Here is a 16,303-nt window from a genome sequence, read left to right on the forward strand (position 1 = left end):
TCCATAACCAGTGCCTGCAAAGAGATGCTCAGTCACTGGTTTGATGAGAATGATCAGGAGATCCAAGAGCTAATAGATTGCAAACACAGGGCATTTTTGAGCCTCAAATAACAATCCAACTCGGGAGCAGCAAAGCAGCATTACAGATGGCTCAAGGCTGAAGTCCAACAAAACACCCAGGACCTAAAGCACAGGTGGTGGATGGAGGAAGCACAGGAGATACAACAGCTGGCTGACAGCCATGATGTCCGAGGATTCTTCATCACAATCAAGGCCACCTACGGTCCAAACACACAAGGCCCCACTATAATGTCTGTAAGCTTGTAATGTTTGTAACTCCACACTGTGGATGTGGACGTATTGTGTACGGCAACTACAGAGTTAATAATAAACAGAACCAGGCATGTTCTGGAAACTTCTGGAGAGGCTGCCTGCCATGTGTGTGCTGTGCTCTGTGAATATATTACATTTGGCGATGAGATGGGATATTTTGGATGATTTAAAGCTGAAATTTTGTTGGTGAAGGATTCAGCCAGCTGACAGAGAGACTTTGGGAGCTTCATTGTCTTTGGAAAAAGCTACAAAATCAAGGTAAAATACAGCACACTGTGTGAACAGCTAGAAATTAAAATGACAGCACCCGCAGGTATAATGGGACATTTGGGTGAATATAGACACGACCGGGAACGTTTTAAAGCGTATGTGGATCGGCTAGAAATGCATTTCACTGCAAATAACATAATCAAAGTTCCAGACAATGCAGATCAGAACCAGGCAGTGTTGGAACGTAAGCAAGCTATCTTCTTATCGGAGGCGGGTGCGTCATTATATGAAACGCTGATAAATCTGCTTGTGCCTGACGAGCCAAAGGACACAACGCTTAAAGAGATTTGAATGAAGCTGGAGTGGCACTACAACCCCAAACCATTAGAAATTGCTGAAAGCTATCGTTTCGGTATACGGGATCAAAAGACTGATAAAAGTATCAGTGATTACATTGTAGCATTAAAAAAGCTATCAGATTCACTGTAATTTTGGAAACTTTCAGAACCGAGCATTGTGGGATCATTTTGTTTGTGGGGTGAAAAATGATGCGATCAAAAGGAAGCTATTGACGACGGATGACTTGACTTTTGAGATTGCTTGTCAGACAGCGAGGTCGATGGGCATGACCGAACAATATTCCTGAGAATTAAATAATAATTATGGTCGTCAGTCAACTGAGATAAATCGCCTGCAGATTCAACGTAAAACGTGGTGGGGGCCCAAAGTCTCTAAAACTGGAAATTCTAACAGAGCATCGAAGTCGTGCTATAGATGCCTGGAACAACACATTGCGCAAAGTTGTCCATATGTGAAGGCAGAGTGTTTCTTCTGCAGAAAGACTGGGCATCTTGCGAAGGCATGCCGACTGAAGGGTAAAGCAGCATTCAAAGCTATGAGTAGAAATCCCCAGAGACTACATAGCATGGAAGAACAACAACAGGATGAGGAGATGTTAAGAGTTACACGTCATCAGGAGCATGAGGTTAATGGACAGCGATTCGGAAAGTATCAAAATCCATATAAATGTTGCGGGATTTAAGATACCAGTGGAAATCAACACAGGTGCATCCGTGAGTGTAGTACTGGAGTCGCGATACCTTGACAAATTGCGTGATTTCCCTTTGGAGAAATCCAAGATAGAGCTGCTCGGGAGAGCAAATTCCTGTAGTAGGTCGTATCACCGTACCGGTGAAATACACGGATCAATTTCAGAGCTTGCTTCTAATAGTAGTGAAAGGAGACAAGCCTGCCTTACTAGGAAGAAATTGATTGAGATCACTGAAGCTGGATTGGAGTGAGATTTTCCGTGTGGAAGCGAGATTTGCATCAACGGATGAGGTTATCAAGAAGCATCCGAAGGTGTTCTGCGAAACGGGCAGTCGATCCAAGGCTTCAAGGCGAGTGTCAGGGTACAGAAGGACGCTAGATCGGTTTACTACAAACCACGTTCTGTACCATATGCACTCAAGGAGAAAGTTGAGCAAGAACTCAAAAGACTAGAAACTGAGAACATTATTTGTAAAATAAATCGATGTAATTGGGCTACACCCATTGTTGTTGTACCTAAGTCCAATGGTAAGGTAAGATTGTGTGGTGATTATAAAGTAATTATAAACCAGGTTCGAGAGGGTAATCTCCCCAATACATTGCCGAATATAGAAGATTTGTTCACAACACTGACAGGTGGTCAGATCTTCTCCAAACTGGATTTTACGAATGCCTACTTACAGCTTGAACGAGATGAGGAGTCCAAGTCATGCTTAACTATAAATACTCATCTAGGCCTATATCAATTTAATAGGCTACCATTTAGAGTGTCTTCCACCCCTGCCATATTCCAAGAGGTGATGAACCAGATTGTGCAAGGTATTGAAGGAGTAGTATGTTATTTGGGTGACGTATTAATTTCCGCACCAAATAGGCAAATTCATAATAACATATTAAATTAAGTCTTCAAACAGCTAGAGAAGCAGAGAGTACGAGTGTCTGCTTGTAAATGTGAGTTATTTAAAAACTCAGGTGAGTATTTAGGATACAGAGTAGACAAAGATGGTTTACATCCAACCATGGGAAAGCTGGATGCAATTAGAAATGCACCCACTCCCAGGAATATCACTGAACTTCGTTCATTTTTGGGTCTTTTGAACTATTATGGGAAGTTCCTACCAAATTTGGCTACAATATTACATCCACTGAATGAACTATTGAAAAAAACAGGTCCATTGGCAGAGGTCAAAAGAATGCGATACAGCATTCAAGGAGTGTAAAAGCAAATTGGTAGAGAGCACCATGTTAGTTCACAATGACATATCGAAGGAGATTAAGCTAGCATGTGATGCCTCTCCGTATGGAGTTGGGGCAGTAATCTCTCATGTATTACGTAGTGGGGAGGAGAGACCAATTGCTTTTGCTTCACGCACTCTCAGTGCCAGTGAGAGTAATTATGCGCAAATTGAAAGGGAAGCTTTGGCTTTAATTTTTGGGGTCAAGAAGTTTCCCAAATACTTGTATGGTTGTAAGTTTACCATTGTTATGGACAATAAGCCCCTAACAGCAATCCTCCATCCAAAGTCCCCAGTTCCAAAATTAGCTGCAGCCCCAATGCAGAGATGGGCTTTGATTTTGTCAGCATATACATATGATATTGAATACAGACGATCAGCTGATCACAGTAATGTTGATGCAATGTCTAAATTGCCTTCCCCATCACAAGTTACACCCGATGGGGAAGAAGTGTTTTATTTTTCATACATTGATGAACTGCCAGTCACAGCTGAAGAGATTGGTAGAGCAACCAAACATGACCCAGTGATGTCAAAGGTGTATGAGTATATTGCAACTGGATGGCCAAACCAGGTAACAGACAAAGGTATTCACCCATTCTTCATTCGTAGGAATGAATTATCAGTCGATAAAGATTGTATCATGTGGGGTGCAAGAGTGGTTATACCAAATAAATTCAGGTCCAAATTATTAGGAGACTCTATGACCAGCACCTGGAAATGTGCTTGACCAAGAGTTTTGCATGCAGTTATTTATGGTGGCCAGGTCTTGGATAAAGATATTGAGTACATCGTGAGTCAGTGTATGACATGTCAATCGGTAAGCAAGCAACCACCATCAGTGCCATTACAGCCATGGAAATGGCCTCCCAGGGTGTGGCAAAGGTTACATATTGATTTTGCTGAGTTAGAAGGACAACAATTGTGCATTGTGATTGATAACCATTCAAAGTGGGTTGAGGTGTTTCCAATGTGGAAAATAACAACAAGTAAAACATTGGACATTTTGCGAAGATTATTTTCTTCATTTGGCCTCCCAGAAGAAATTGTTTTGTTAATGGACCACAATTTCGTTCTAAAAAATTTGCACAATTCACGAGCAAAAATGGTGTAAAACATACCAAGGTTCCACCATACCATCCTGCTTTGAATGGTGCAGCAGAGCGCACTGTACAAATTGTAAAACGTGCCTTCATAAAACAAATGTTAGATCCAAATCCAAGGAAACGACAGTTGGCATTGGATCACAAATTGGCGAATTTTTTGATTACGTATCGTAATGCTCCTCATACAACTACTGGTAGAACACCAGCACAGTTGTTTCTCAAACGACAGCCACGAACCAGATTCTCGTTGTTAAAACCAAATTTGGCACAGTCCGTAGAAGAGACACAATTAAGACAGAAAGAGAACCATGATAGAGGTAGAGTAAAAGAGAGAAGTGTGAAATTAAACCAGAAGGTGAGAGTGAAGAACCATCACCATAAATGGGTAAAGTTGTTGCCAGGAAGAGCGGTGAAGATATGTGGTCCTCTCACATATTTGGTAAAGATGTTTGATAATGGACAGGTTAGGTTTGTTCATATTGATCACATTTTACCTACAGACATGGAGGGAGTTGAAGGTGGGAATGATTAAATTATTTCTGACTCATCAAATAGTTTTGATATACCAGCAGCACATCCTACATCAAATGTACTGGAAACAAATCCAAGAGAAAATCAGAATGTAAGTCTGAATCCGAGTCAGGAAAACAAACAGCCTGAAGTTAGAGTGAGTTCAAATGAAAATCAGGAAATTCCGTGGAGGAAAACGTTCCTCAGGATGAGCCTCGAATGAATTTAGATTCAACATCATGTTTGGAAGGTTCTGTTCGAGAGCAAAGCTATCCTCTTCGAAACAGAAAACAAGTGGTTAAGTTAAATTTGTAAATATGGAAAAAATAAGTCTATATCCTGTGTTATGTATAAACATGCAAGTTATGTATGATGTTTGTTATAATAACTTCTTCATTAAGGAGGGAGAAGTGTAATGTCTGTAATCTTGTAATGTTTGTAGCTCCACACTGTGGATTTGGATGTATTGTGTACTGCAACTACAGAGTTAATAATAAACAAAACTAGGCATGTTCCGGAAGCTTCTGAGAGGACTGCCTGCCATATTAGAAAGCTGTGTGTGCTGTGCTCTGTGAATATTTCACACCCAGTCTACTGCTGGCCAAGAATGGGGAAACACTCATCAAGGACACCGAGGCAGTCAGAGCCCGCTGGAAAGAGCACTTCGAAGATCTCCTCAATCGAGACTCTGTCTTTGACTCGAATGTTCTCGACTCCATCCCGCAGCATGCTACCCGCCACCACCTCAGTAAGACCCCAACACTGCACAAGGTAGAAAAAGCCATAAGACAGCTTAAAAACAAAAAGGCTATAGGTACGGATGGAATCCCTGCTGAAGCACTGAAGTATGGCGGAGAGGCACTTTTGGCGTGGATACATGACCTCATCTCTCTCATCTGGAGGGAGGAGGGCATGCCGGGAGATCTCAGAGATGAATTCATTGTGACCATCTTAAACAAAGGGGACAAGTCCGACTGCGGCAACCAGAGAGGAATCTCCCTACTATCAGCCATTGGGAAAGTCGTCGCTAGAGTCCTCCTCAACCGTCTTCTTCTTGTGGCCGAGGAGCTCCTCCCGGAGTCACAGTGTGGATTTCGTCCCCTACAGGACACAACGGTCATGATTTTTGCAGTGCGACAGCTTCAGGAAAAATGCAGGGAACAGCGCCAGCCCTTATACATGGCCTTCTTTGACCTTACAAAGGCCTTTGACACTGTCAACCGCGAGGGTCTATGGAGCGTCCTCCTCCGTTTCGGATGCCCCCAAAAGTTCGTCACCATACTCCGCCTGCTCCACGACGACATGCAGGCTATGATCCTTACCAACGGATCCATCACAGCCCCCATCCACGTCTGGACTAGGGTCAAACAGGGCTGCATCATTGGCCCAACCCTCTTCTCAATCTTCCTTGCTTCCATGCTCCACCTCACAGTCAACAAGCTTCCTGCTGAAGTGGAACTAAACTATAGAACCAGTGGGAAGCTGTTAAACCTGCGCCATCTCCAGGCCAGGTCCAAGATCACCCCAACCTCTGTCATTGAGCTACAGTACGTGGACGACGTCTGCATCTGCGTCTGCGTACAAATAGAGGCTGAACTCTCGGACATAGTCGACGTATTTACCGAGGCGTACAAAAGCATGGGCCTTACGCTAAACATCCGTAAGCAAAGGTCCTCCACCAGTCTGTCCTCGCTGCACAGCACTGCCCCTCAGTCATCAAGATCTGTGGCGTGGCCCTGGACAATGTGGACCACTTCTCCTATCTCGGGAGCCTCCAATCAACAAGAGCAGGCATTGACGATGAGATCCAACACCGCCTCCAGTGCGCCGGTGCAGCCTTCAGCCACCTGAGGAAAAGAGTGTTTGAAGACCAGGCCATCAAAACTGTCACAAAGCTCATGGTCTACAGGGCTGTAGTAATACCCGCCCTCCAGTATGGCTCAGAGACCTGGACCATGTACAGTAGTACAGTAGACACCTGAAGTCGCTGGAGAAATACCACCAATGATGTCTCTGCAAGATCCTATAAATCCCCTGGGAGGACGGTCGCACCAACATTAGTGTCCTCGACCAGCCAACATCCCCAGCATCGAAGCACTGACCACACTTGATCAGCTCCGTTGTGCCTTTAAAAATGTCCCAATAATTTTTGCCTGCATATTTAGCCAATTACTTTTACGTAGCCTCAACCCTCTAATTTAATTAATTAATTCTTCAGGGCATTTTATGGCGGTGTATGGACTGTAGATCCATTTCGCTGGCAGAAGAGCTCAGGGATTTAATGGTTTGGCAGTGCCAACAGCTGGTACCTGTTGCCATATGATTGCATCAAGTTACTGCGTAGGTTGTAACAGAACTGGGAGGTGCACATTTTTTTTATATCACTGGCGTACCCATAGTCCATGGACCCACTTACAATGTGACAACGTAAACCCCATCAACCAGGCCTTAATACGAAGGTGCCACCTGACCCGATGGGACAGCATCAGGGCCATGTCTGCTCACCCCAGATTTACTCCCGGAAGGTGATTTCCCAGAATTTCTCAACTTAAATCTTTCCAGATAATTGTTTCTTTGCTTCTTTCCCACTTTCTAGTTCTTTTTGTGTAACATCCTCTGCCTGCCTTTCAGCCATTTTTTTCTTTCTGTCTCTGTATCTTTGCCTCTGTCAGTCTGTCTACCTGTCTTTTGCTCTGTCTATCTTGTGCTCTTTGTTTCTCCCTCTCACTCTCTGCCTTAATGGCTATAAACACAATGTTCACATTGTGGTTTCTATATTTCTCTGACCTTTTCCTCATCGTTTCTGTCTCCCTCAATGGTCTTTCCTTCCCTCAATTTCCCCTCAGTCTCTGACTCAGCTATGAAAATTAGCACAACCAATTATGAGTGTTCCTGATTTTCCCACCATTGATCTTAACAAAAACCTGGATAACCACAAATTAGGTGTGCAGACCTCCATGCCTACTTCTCTGACACACATCCCCGTTGAGCAATATTATGTGCTGAGAGCAGAACCTTGTACGTATTGGGCTGGAGTATAGAGAAGGATAGGAAGCAACAGTTGCAGGTGAGGCTGGAGAGAGGTAGTCAGAGAGGCACTATAACATAGATAGTTGAAAGGGAAGGTGCGGTTGAGGGCTAAAGATGGACCGATCGGAATGACAGCAAAAAGGAAACACTGTCTTGAGGTTGCACTGGGAGAGGAAGTGGGCATGTAGGAGTGTTGACCTGAAAGGAAGTGGGGGCAGGGCAAAATCTGAAACCAGAAGTGGGGGTTGTAACATAACATGATGGAATTGCTGTTTTAACTTCTGTACGTGCTCTGCTATAAAATTGGAAATTTAGGTCATTGTTTGAGGCTGAAAAGGGTCCTGTCATACACGGGTTATATGCTTCTTCAAGTTTCCCTCCTAGTGCAACAAATTCTCCAAAGGTGGTAGACCCAACAATATTATGCGATGCATTCCTGTAGGGAAATGTTGGATATGGTGCTCCGCTCTATACTATCAATGTTATGATACTCAAATGGAAATGATCTCTCCTAACTTCAGTCTGGGCTCCTATTTCTGCAATTGCTGGCTGTTTTTTGCACTGGCAGATGGCACAGAATTATGTATAATTTACAGCACAGAAACAAACCATCCGGCCCTATGTCAGTGTTTATGCTCCACACGAACCTACTCCCACACTACTTTATCACCGTACCTGCATATCATTTTTTACTTTCTCCCTCATGTACTTATCTAGCTTCCCCTTAAAGGCATCGATGCTATTCGCCTTAACTACTTCATGTGGTAGCGAGTTCCACATTCTAACCACTTTTTAAAAATTCATTCGCGGGACTTGGGCATCACTGGCAAGGCCAGCATTTATTGCCCACCCCTAATTGCCCTTGAGAAGGTGGTGGTGAGCCGTCTTCTTGAACCGCTGCAGTCCATGTGATGAAGGTACTCCCACAATGCTGCTGGGGAGGGAGTCCAAGGATTTTGATCTAGCAAAGATGAAGGATTGGCAATATATTTCCAAGTCAGGTAGGTGTGTGACTTGGAGGAGAAGTTGGAAGTGGTGGTATTCCTATGTGCTTGCTGCCCTTGTCCATCTAGGTGGTAGTGGTCACAGTTTGGGAGATGCTGTCAAAGAAGCCTTGGGTAAAGAAGTTGACAAGCCATATCTGTCTGATGGTTCACTTTGAAGTTGTTTTCCCTTTGGTGGTAATGAAAATTGGAGGCAGCCCAACAAGATAGCCATGGGAAGAAGAAAGTTACAATCAGCAATGGCAGTTTGAGCTGAAGTCAGGAGGGAAGGTGGCCACTCAAATATTGCAGCAGGAGTGGAGTAAAAACTCATAAGAATTTATTGATTGAAATGAGAAAGAATAGAGATGTATTTGTGGACATCAGCCAACGTAAAGATGAGAATTGGCAGATAGAAGTGTTGTAAAGTTGACTCTTTTTTGTGGCTAATTAGATGAAAGGTCCTGCTGTGGAATGTACTACCACTGAAGGTCTGCAGCGTGCAGGCAGCGGGTGGAAATGGGCTGCCATTTAAAGGCAAGACCGATACTTGAAACTAAGTGGTTAAATGCAGAGAGAACCAAATATTTGGATGGGAAAAGTCTCATGTTATTCCAAAACTTTTGACTGGCAACAGAATTTGAATAGCAAAAATAGTGGAGGCAGAAAAATAAATCTCCTGGTTAAACTTTCTGTTTGATAGATGACAAATGGGGGTGTTCCAGCATGAAATGGATGGGAGAGGGTTTTCCTGCTTGGCACTCCAGGCCTCACTCCCCACTGGAGAGCAGTGCAATATGCTTGGCAACAAGTGGTGCCAAAGGTCAATAGTGTGTCCAGTAACCTCTGGGAATGGGGCAGTTGAGAGACCAATATAGGATTATATGCCAATATTTACACTGTATTAAGTGTTTTCCTTTCCATGTGATGTTATCAGACGATACATTTGATGTGGCAAACCTTACTTCTCCCAAGGTTCCAGTATTACACCACCATTTGGATTCTGAGGAAAACCTGCAAAAATGGTAATAGACCTGCTTTTGGTGGTAAACATAGAAACATAGAAACATAGAACATAGGTGAAGGAGTAGGCCATTTGGCCCTTCGAGCCTGCACCACTATTCAAGATGATCATGGCTGATCATGCAACTTCAGTACCCCATTCCTGCTTTCTCTCCATACCCCTTGATCCATTTAGCCATAAGGGCCACATCAAACTCCCTCTTGAATATATCTAACAAACTGGCCTCAACAACTTTCTGTGATAGAGAATTACACAGGTTCACAATTCTCTGAGTGAAGAAGTTTCTCCTCATCTCGGTCCGAAATGGCTTACCCTTTATTCATAGACTGTGACCCCCGGTTCTGGACTTACCAAACATCAGGAACATTCTTCCTGCATCTAACCTATACAATCCCGTCAGAGTTTTATATGTTTCTATGAGATCCTCGCTCATTCTTCTTAAATTCCAGTGAATATAAGCCTAGTCGGTCCAGTCTTTCTTTATATGTCAGTCCTGCCATCCCAGGAATCAGTATGGTGAACTTTTGCTGCACTTCCTCAATAGCAAGAGTGTCCTTCCTCAGATTCAGAGACCAAAACTGCACACAATATACAAGGTGTGGCCTCACCAAGGCTCTGTACAACTGCAGTAAGACCTCCCTGCTCCTGTACTCAAATCCTTTCGCTATGAAGGCCAACATGCTATTTGCCTTCTTCACCGCCTGCTGTACCTACATGACAACTTTCAATGACTGATGTACCATGACACCCAGGTTTCGTTGCACCTCCCCTTTTCCGAATCTGTCACAATTCAGATAATATTCCGCCTTCCTGTTTTTGCCACTAAATTGGATAACCTCACATTTATCGACATTAGATTGCATCTGCAATGCATTTGCCCACTCACCTAACCTGTCCAAGTCACCCTGCAGCCTCTTAGCATCCTCCTCACAACTCACACTGCCACCTAGATTAGTGTCATCTGCAAACTTGGAGATATTACATTCAATTCCTTCATCTAAATCATTAATGTATATTGTAAATAGCTGGGGTCAAAGCACTGAACCTTGCGGTACGCCTTTAGTCACTGTCTGCCATTCTGACAAGGACCCATTTATCCTACTGTTTGCTTCCTGTCTGCCAACCAGTTCTCTGTCCACCTCAATACATTATCCCCAATACCATGTGCTTTAATTTTGCACGCTAATCTCTTGTGTGGGACCTTGTCAAAAGCCTTTTGAAAGTCCAAATACACCACATCCACTGGTTCTCCCTTGTCCACTCTACTAGTTACATCCTCAAAAAATTCTAGAAGATTTGTCAAGCATGATTTCCCTTTCATAAATCCATGCTGACTTGGACCGATCCTGTCACTGTTTTCCAAATGCACTGCTATTTCATCTTTAATAATTGATTCCAACATTTTCCCCACTACCGATGTCAGGCTAACCGGTCTATATTTCCCTATTTTCTCTCTCCCTTCTTTTTTAAAAAGTGGGGTTACATTAGTTACTGTCCAATCCATAGGAACTGATCCAGAGTATATAGGATGTTGGAAAATGACCACCAATGCATCCACTATTTCTAGGACCACTTCCTTAAGCACTCTGGGATGCAGACTGTCAGGCCCTGGGGATTTATCGGCCTTCAATCCCATCAATTTCTGTAACACAATTTCCTGACTAATAAGGATTTCCTTCAGTTCCTCCTTCTCGCTAGACCCTTGGTCCCCTAGTATTTCCGGAAGGTTATTTGTGTCTTCCTTCATGAAAACAGAAGCAAAGAATTTGTTCAATTGAACTGCCATTTCTTTGTTCCCCGTTATAAATTCATCTGATTCTGACTGCAAGGGACCTACATTTGTCTTCACTAATCTTTTTCTCTTCACATATCTATAGAAGCTTTTGCAGTCAGTTTTTATGTTCCTGGCAAGCTTACTCTCATATTATATTTTCCCCCTCCTAATTAAACCCTTTGTCCTCCTCTGCTGAATTCTAAATTTCTCCTCAGGTTTTTTACTTTTTCTGGCCATTTTATATGCCTCTTCCTTGGATTTAACACTATCCCTTATTTCCCTTGTTAGCCACGGTTGACCCACCTTCCCGGTTTTATTTTTACGCCAGACAGCGATGTACAATTGTTGAAGTTCATCCATGTGATCTTTAAATGTCAGCCTTTGCCTATCCACCATCAACCCTTTGAGTATCATTCGCCAGCCTATCCTAGCCAATTCACGTCTCATACTATTGAAGTTACCTTTTTTTACGTTCAGGACTCTAGACTCTGAATTAATTGTGTCACTCTCCATCTTAATGAAGAATTCTACCATATTATGGTCACTCTTCCCCAAGGGGCCTCACACAACAAGATTGCTAATTAATCCTCCCTCATTACACAACACCCAGTCTAGGATGGCCAGCTCTCTGGCTGGTTCCTCAACATATTGGTCAAGGAAACCATCCCTTACACACTCCAGGAAATCCTCCTCCACCGTATTGCTACCAGTTTGGTTAGCCCAATCTATATGCAGATTATAGTCACCCATGATAACTGCTGTACCTTTATTAAGATGGAGAGTGACACAGTTAATTCAGAGACTACGGTCCTGAACTTAAGGAAAGGTAACTTCGATGGTATGAGGCGTGAATTGGCTAGAATAGACTGGCAAATGATACTTAAAGGGTTGACGGTGGATAGGCAATGGCAAACATTTATAGATCACATGGATGAACTTCAACAATTGTACATCCCTGTCTGGAGTAAAAATAAAACAGGGAAAGTGGCTCAATTGTGGCTAACAAGGGAAATTAAGGATAGTTTTAAATCCAAGGAAGAGGCATATAAATTGGCCAGAAAAAGCAGCAAATCTGAGGACTGGGAGAAAGTTAGAATTCAGCAGAGGAGTATAAAGGGTTTAATTAGGAGGGGGAAAATAGAGTATGAGAGGAAGCTTGCTGTGAACATAAAGATATGTGAAGAGAAAAAGATTAGTGAAGACAAACATAGGTCCCTTGCAGTCAGATTCAGGTGAATTTATAATGGGGAACAAAGAAATGGCAGATCAGTTGAACAAGTACTTTGGTTCTGTCTTCACGAAGGAAGACACAAATAGCCTTCTGGAAATATTAGGTGACCGAGGGTCCAGTGAGAGGGAGGAACTGAAGCAACTCCTTATTAGTCAGGAAATTGTGTTAGTGAAATTGATGGGATTGAAGGCCGATAAATCCCCGGGGCCTGATAGTCTGCATCCCAGAGTACTTAAGGAAGTGGCCCTAGAAATAGTGGATTCATTGGTGATCATTTTCCAACAGTCTATCAACTCTGGATCAGTTCCTATGGACTAGAGGATAGCTAATGTAACACCACTTTTTTAAAAAGAAGGGAGAGAGAAAGCGGGTTATTATAGATCGGTTAGCCTGACACCAGTGGTGGGGAAAATGTTGGAATCAATTATTAAGGATGAAATAGCAGCGCAGTTTTGGAAAGCAGTGATAGGATCGGTCCACGTCAGCATGGATTTATGAAAGGGAAATCATGCTTGACAAATCTTCTGGAATTTTTTGAGGATATAACTAGTGGAGTGGACAAGGGAGAACCAGTGGATGTGTTGTTAGGAGGGGGAAAATAGAGTATGAGAGGAAGCTTGCTGTGAACATAAAGATATGTGAAGAGAAAAAGATTAGTGAAGACAAACATAGGTCCCTTGCAGTCAGATTCAGGTGAATTTATAATGGGGAACAAAGAAATGGCAGATCAGTTGAACAAGTACTTTGGTTCTGTCTTCACGAAGGAAGACACAAATAGCCTTCTGGAAATATTAGGTGACCGAGGGTCCAGTGAGAGGGAGGAACTGAAGCAACTCCTTATTAGTCAGGAAATTGTGTTAGTGAAATTGATGGGATTGAAGGCCGATAAATCCCCGGGGCCTGATAGTCTGCATCCCAGAGTACTTAAGGAAGTGGCCCTAGAAATAGTGGATTCATTGGTGATCATTTTCCAACAGTCTATCAACTCTGGATCAGTTCCTATGGACTGGAGGATAGCTAATGTAACACCACTTTTTTAAAAAGAAGGGAGAGAGAAAGCGGGTTATTATAGATCGGTTAGCCTGACACCAGTGGTGGGGAAAATGTTGGAATCAATTATTAAGGATGAAATAGCAGCGCAGTTTTGGAAAGCAGTGATAGGATCGGTCCACGTCAGCATGGATTTATGAAAGGGAAATCATGCTTGACAAATCTTCTGGAATTTTTTGAGGATATAACTAGTGGAGTGGACAAGGGAGAACCAGTGGATGTGTTGTAATTGGACTTTCAAAAGGTTGACAAGGTCCCACACAAGAGATTGATGTGTAAAATTGAAGCACATGGTATTGGGGGTAATGTACTGACGTGGATAGAGAACTGGTTGGCAGACAGGAAGCAGAGAGTCGGGATCAACGGGTCCTTTTCAGAATGGCAGGCAGTGACTAGTGGGGTGCTGCACGGCTCAGTACTGGGACCACAGCTATTTACAATATATATTAATGATTTAGATGAAGGAATTGAGTGTAATATCTCTAAGTTTGCAGATGACACTAAGCTGCATGATGGTGTGAGCTGTGAGGAGGACGCTAAGAGGCTGCAGGGTGACTTGGACAGGTTAGGTGAGTGGGAAAATGCATGGCAGATGCAGAATACTGTGGATAAATGTGAGGTTATCCACTTTGGTGGCAAAAACACAAAGGCAGAATATTAACTGAATGGTTGCAGATTAGGAAAGGAGGAGGTGCATCGAGACGTGGGTGTCATGGTTCATCAATCATTGAAAGTTGGTATGCAGGTACAGCAGGCGGTGAATAAGGTCTTAATGCAGTTGTACAGAGCCTTGGTGAGGCCTCACCTGGAATATTGTGTTCAGTTTTGGTCTCCTTATCTGAGGAAGGACGTTCGTGCTATTGAGGGAGTGCAGCGAAGGTTTGCCATATTGATTCCTGGGATGGCAGGACTGACATATTAGGAGAGACTGGATTGACTGGGCCTGTATTCACTGGAGTTTAGAAGGATGAGAGGGGATCTCATAAAAACATATAAAATTCTGACTGGACTGGACAGGTTAGATGCAGGAATAATGTTCCCGATGTTGGGGAAGTCCAGAACCAGGGGACATAGTCTAAGGATAAGGGGTAAGCCATTTAGGACTGAGATGAGGAGAAACTTCTCAACCCAAAGAGTTGTTAACCTGTGGAATTCTCTACCGCAGAGAGTTGTTGATGCCAGTTCGTTGGATACATTCAAGAGGGAGTTAGATATGGCCCTTATGGCTAAAGGGATCAAGGGGTATGGAGAGAAAGCAGGAAAGGGGTTCTGAGGTCAATGATCAGCCATGATCCTGTTGAATAGTGGTGCAGACTCGAAGGGCCGAATGGCCTACTCCTGCACCTATTTTCTATGTTTCTATGTTTCTATGCATCCCTAATTTCCTGTTTGATGCCATCCCCAACCCCACTCTGACTGTTTGGTGGTCTGTACACAACTCCCATGAGCGTTTTCTGCCCTTTGGTGTTCCGCAACTCTACCCATACAGATTCCATATCATCCAAGCTAATGTCCTTCCTTAGTATTGCATTAATCTCCTCTTTAACCAGTAATATTACCCCACCTCTTTTCCTTTCTATCTATCTTTCCTGAATATTGAATACCCCTGGATGTTGAGTTCCAGCCTTGGTCACCCTGGAGCCATGTCTCCATAATCCCAATTACATCATATCCATTAACAGCTATCTGCACAATTAATTCATCCACCTTGTTACGAATGCTCCTCGCATTGAGACACAGAACCTTCAGGCTTGTCTTTTTAACACTCTTTGTCCTTTTAGAATTATGTTGTAACGTAGCCCTTTTTGATTTTTTGATCCCAGCACTAAACCTTGCGGTACCCTACTAGTCACTGCCTGCCATTCTGAAAAGGACCCGTTTATTCCTACTCTTTTGTTTCTGGAGAAATTTCAAAACTTTACTGAGAACAAATAAGTCATTGGTATACTTGTTTTGATCGTTAAGGAAAATAGCTTGACCCTAACTTCAGGCTCATGTTGGGTTTCTTTGCATTGTCATAAGGGTTCCTTTTACACAACAGAAACTCAATCGTACAATCTCCATACAGTTCATTTCGATCTGCTCATGTCCCACCCATCACCATCAATAAAAGAAGGATCCTGTGGTGAATATAGATACAAATATTGTGAAAAGTGGAATCAATTGTTTTGGGGAATATCGCACTTGGAAACCTAATTCTATCTTACATCTTTGTAACATTTAACCAGGAGCACCGAACACCGCACTATGTACTATTCGTATAGATGAAGAATGAAAGCCCCTGGTGCCCAGATCTTTCCTAGGTTTCAAATCTCTCTCGTTTCTTAATAATATGTTTGCAGATATACTCCCATCAATCAATCCCATCACCTTTTGTGAATATATGTCCTGCAGTTTTAATTGCTTTCAAGCTTTCTAGTACTCAATAATGTTTATTCTATTTCACTTTGCTATTTGATTTCCACCGACAAATGTCAAAGGTTGAGTACTTCAACATTGAACCAAATATCACATTACACAGCTAGAACCAAAAGCAATCAATTGCCTAATACCTGGTGATTATGTTTGCTACCCTATTTCAGTTATGGTCAACAAAGTGTCATCCAGATGGAAGCCAATAATGTGCTATCAATCCTTTCCTAAATTTACTGTTAGGGCAAATGAAATTGCAATGCAACACACTACTAGGTACTAGATGGAAATCTGTGCTTCCGTGGCTGATACATTCCATGTATTCTTCCTGTGAAATTAGGTTACCCTTTCTTAA

General features: G+C 42.8%; 1 protein-coding gene across 4 annotated transcripts in view; it reads right to left on the minus strand.

Moving 5' to 3' along the window:
- The window catches only part of LOC139273122 (follicle-stimulating hormone receptor-like), a 311,116-nt gene that overhangs the window by 262,290 nt on the left and 32,523 nt on the right, over positions 1-16,303 (minus strand). The gene's annotated exons all lie outside the window — the stretch shown is intronic.

Source organism: Pristiophorus japonicus, chromosome 9 (assembly GCF_044704955.1).
Source record: "Pristiophorus japonicus isolate sPriJap1 chromosome 9, sPriJap1.hap1, whole genome shotgun sequence".
In the NCBI taxonomy this organism is placed as follows: Eukaryota; Metazoa; Chordata; class Chondrichthyes; family Pristiophoridae; genus Pristiophorus; species Pristiophorus japonicus.